Source organism: Larimichthys crocea, chromosome XI (genome assembly GCF_000972845.2).
Source record: "Larimichthys crocea isolate SSNF chromosome XI, L_crocea_2.0, whole genome shotgun sequence".
NCBI lineage: Eukaryota > Metazoa > Chordata > Actinopteri > Sciaenidae > Larimichthys > Larimichthys crocea.
The window spans coordinates 7,897,744-7,901,530 of record NC_040021.1 but is presented as its reverse complement, the minus strand read 5'-3'; the positions used below and the strand labels follow the sequence as shown (position 1 = coordinate 7,901,530).

The 3,787-nt window shown below is 41.4% G+C and overlaps 1 long non-coding RNA gene across 2 annotated transcripts; it reads right to left on the bottom strand.

Annotated features, from left to right (window-relative positions):
* Nucleotides 1-205: 205 nt before the first annotated feature.
* On the bottom strand, nucleotides 206-3,423 carry LOC113746918 (uncharacterized). Of its 2 annotated transcripts, XR_003463218.1 has the most exons (5): nucleotides 3,318-3,423; nucleotides 3,029-3,083; nucleotides 1,767-1,885; nucleotides 1,582-1,620; nucleotides 206-1,491 (listed from the first exon to the last, which is right to left on the bottom strand). It is a non-coding gene; the product is annotated as an uncharacterized LOC113746918 (long non-coding RNA). The 2 variants fall into 2 exon arrangements; XR_003463217.1 differs by lacking the exon at nucleotides 3,029-3,083.
* Between the last annotated feature and the right edge of the window lie 364 nt (nucleotides 3,424-3,787).

The following is a 3,787-nucleotide window of genomic DNA, read 5'->3' as shown; positions in this document are numbered from 1 at the left end:
GGACGTTGTTTTATGCACAGTCACAGACTTGACAGGCTTTATTTAGCTTTTTTTTTTTTTTAAATCCATCATCAGGAAAAGTTTTCTGAATTTCAACGGGATCGTTCGCTTTTTTTGTTTTTTTGTTTTCAGCACTTTCCTGCACTTTCACATCTCATTAAAGGCCAAACTGGATCACAGTGAATCCCCTGTGAGCGAAGGGGGGCACAAAACACGGTAATGGTATGTAGACCCCCATTCGTACCAATAACCTGTTACACTTCTGTTCTTCAACATGCAATAAAAAACATTTTGCACTGTCTGCAGACAACATTAGACCTTTATAAGAGGCGGCATGCATGAGCATATGAGTGGTGTGCTTGGTAACATGTGAGCACTCCAGCACGAGGTCACAACACTGAGCTTGCACGTGAGTATAAGTGAGAGAGAAAATGCAGCGCATGTGTGTGTGTGTGTGTGTGTGTGTGTGTGTGTGTACGTGCAGGTGCGGTGCACACCTGTGTGCTTTGATGAAAGACACTACACAAGCAGCACATGCAGCAGTGATTGGCCGGAGGTGGAGCTCAGTCTCTCTGGCTTTTTTCTCCCTTGGGACCCCACGTTTCACCCCCCTGACATCCCTGACATGGAGCATTCCACTCAGACTGGTGACCCCACATGACGGACGGCATCCTCCATGCCTATAACCGACTGATGAGACCTGCTGCAGCCCCAGGAGACTGAAAGGCCGAGGCCGGGATTGGGAATGTGAAAAAACAACAAAATGGGAGGGAAAATCAGGACATACGAAAAATATTACAATACATTAAACTGCAAAGGTTTACAGTGAATTATAACAGCAGCAGAGTGAGAACAAACGAGATTTGTGAACACAAGAATCACATCTTGGATCGGGGCTGTTGAATGTGTGTGCAGAGGTTTTGCAAGAGTTATTTCTCCTTCAACCTGACACTGCTGTTTCCATGGTAATTTACGAGGCCTGACCTGTGAATCTGGACGCTCAGCTCCCACTTCCAGAACCATCTTCTTCATGGGTATCATAACCCCTCTTTGAACCGTTTGGTAGCCATCACAGATTTTTCAAAAAAGCAACAAAGTCTGAAATGTGAAAACTGATAGTCATGACGAAACTTTTGGTCTGTTTTCATCTTAGGGTTAAAGTTGGGATAAAGGTGAAAGTTGGGTCTTTTTTTTTTTTTTTGGGATGATTCTGGCAAAACTGAAGAAAGTTAGAGCCAGAGAGGGAAAAAAAAGGAACCACCATATCTTAAATACACACCAGACATGGGTATCTACCACATCTCAAAACTAGAGCGCAGTATTACAATTTCTTACTCTGCATCACATTGTAGCTCTTGCCGGGGCAGAGGAATAGCTGAATGAGAGATTCTCAAACAGGGGCAGTAATTTGCAGAGTGTGTTTCTAAGTTATTCCAGCTCCCCGCAGCTCAGCAGTGGCTGACCCCTCTCCCCGTCTGTCTGCTAAGAGGCCTACAGGGAGGAATCAGCCCAAATTACCTTTATTGATCCAGAGAGACAGGTGAATACCAAACAGGTCGCTCTTCCCTTCACTCTTCTTACCTCTCATCTAACGTTTTTTTCATCACTCCATGCCCCTCCCTGCCTGCAAGACGAGAGAAAATAAAACATAGAAAAAAAGAAACAGGGAGCTTTTGTGTGAGAGGGACTATTTAACCACCACCACGCGTTACTGTATCAGCCATTGCTGTGATTTACTGTTTGCATTCGGGTTGTTGTGATTAAACCTGCCTCGTCGTTGCTCATCTTTCAACCAGCGACTGAGCGAACACGAATGGCGAACGGCTGTTTTTCTGCCTCCAATCCGCCGTTGTCCTTTCGCCCCAGCATACAAATCACTGTGGCGCTGGAAAAGATACTCCATTAGGTCCAACTCTGAGTTAAATCAATGCGTGACTTATCAAATGAAATAGGGGATTATGAGGTAATCACCTGGCAAACGTTGCTGAAATTGTAATTATCTCCACTGCACACATCTCAGAGAGAGGAGACCAAACTAACTATTTAAGTGGAGGATGAGATAACAAGGTGGAGAAAAGCACAACAGCTATATCTTTTAGACAGTGGCGTGAGTCAGAATGTTTATGTGCTGAGAGGTACCAGAGCAACTCTGTGGTTTCCCTCGCTCCACAGAGAAATACATATGAAGGCATTCACTTCACTGACAGATTTATGCGTCTTGTCCTTCTTATTACAGCAAGACTGCTGCTCAGCCTTGTTGCTGTTTAATCACATAGTTCTGTGCATCATATTCCCAGGGTTCATGGGACAGGTGCTACATTATGTACAGTGCTATGACAGGATTTGTAAACCTCATTCTTACCTAGAAAATCAATGAATAGAAAAAGAATTTAAAAAATAGGAAAAGAAATGTAAATATAAAACTCTCGCTGAGTAATATAATAAAATATGATAAATATAACTAAATAAATCCACAACAAGCTTTTTCCATTTAAAAAAAATGCTTACTTCTATTTCAATTAGTTTTATTCATTTCATTTAATTCAGAGTAATCCAAAATTAGTATTGAAGTGTAATGTGATTTGAAATCTCTTATCGGCAGATTAAAAATTACAATTAAGGTAATTCTGAAATTGAAACGTGTAACTACAAACACAAATTTAATCTAAGCTGCAAAAAAAAAAATAATAATACAAATATCAATCCAGTATTTCCCACTGACAGAATAAAAAAAAAGAATCTGTTCTGCACTGCAGTGCAATGAAATATACTGCAAACCATTTTGAATTTACAGACAATTTATGTGTGTTTGAAACATAAAACAACTACATTTGTGTAATCTAATATTGAATATTATGTGCCTGTATTCATTTTTTTTTAAGTCACATGCACAACCCTGTGTATGCAGAGTTTGAGTTGTTGGGTTTAGTCACTGAGAATGACTGGTTACTATACAAGTGCAACACAGCCCCCAGGTGGAAATACTGCAGAGTTACATCACAGGATCCAAAACCAGCTGAAAGCTCACCTTTGAACGTCTTGCTCCATCTGTTGGTCACATGCACTCATTGTGTTGTGGAGCTCTAAATAAAGAAGCAGCCTGGCATGATGGTTTTCATTGCAAGAGGGAACTTGCATCAGTTTGTGCACACACACACACATAGACAGCTGAACAGTTACTCCTCCCAGACACACCTTGACACTATTTTTAATATTGTGCACAGACACAGGTGTGCACAGAAATAATTCCTGTGCACAAAAACTTTCATGACATCCATAGTAAATAATGTTAAACATGGAAAAAAAGCAGTACTTACTTGCATTATCCATGGGTGCATTGAAAATATTAATTTTTAATCCGATTTTCACACATGAAGAGCAGCATCAACACTCAAAAAGAGAGGGAAAGTACTCATGTCCTGTCACGTTACCTCTCCAAAGAAAGCAGCGCTTCCTGTGTTACCTGGTCATAATCAGAAGCACAGTGCCCCCTTTTGGCCAACAGCTGAACTGCCTTGTGAAAACAAAACACTTATGTGTGACCAGTTATAAAGAAACTCTATGAAAACTACACTGACTTAGTGCAACTCTTGACAAGGTGCCTCCAGTGACTCCCAAGCGGAGGTGTGACTGTGGGAAGGCGGCACATTGGGTTCAGTCTCAGCTTGGCTTGGAGTCACACTTCGTCACCTCTTTTGGTGTCTGTGATCACACCGACAAGCTCAGTCAAAGTTCACAGGGCCATGCCAGCAATCCCACTCCAAATAAAAACCTTTATAACAAAATT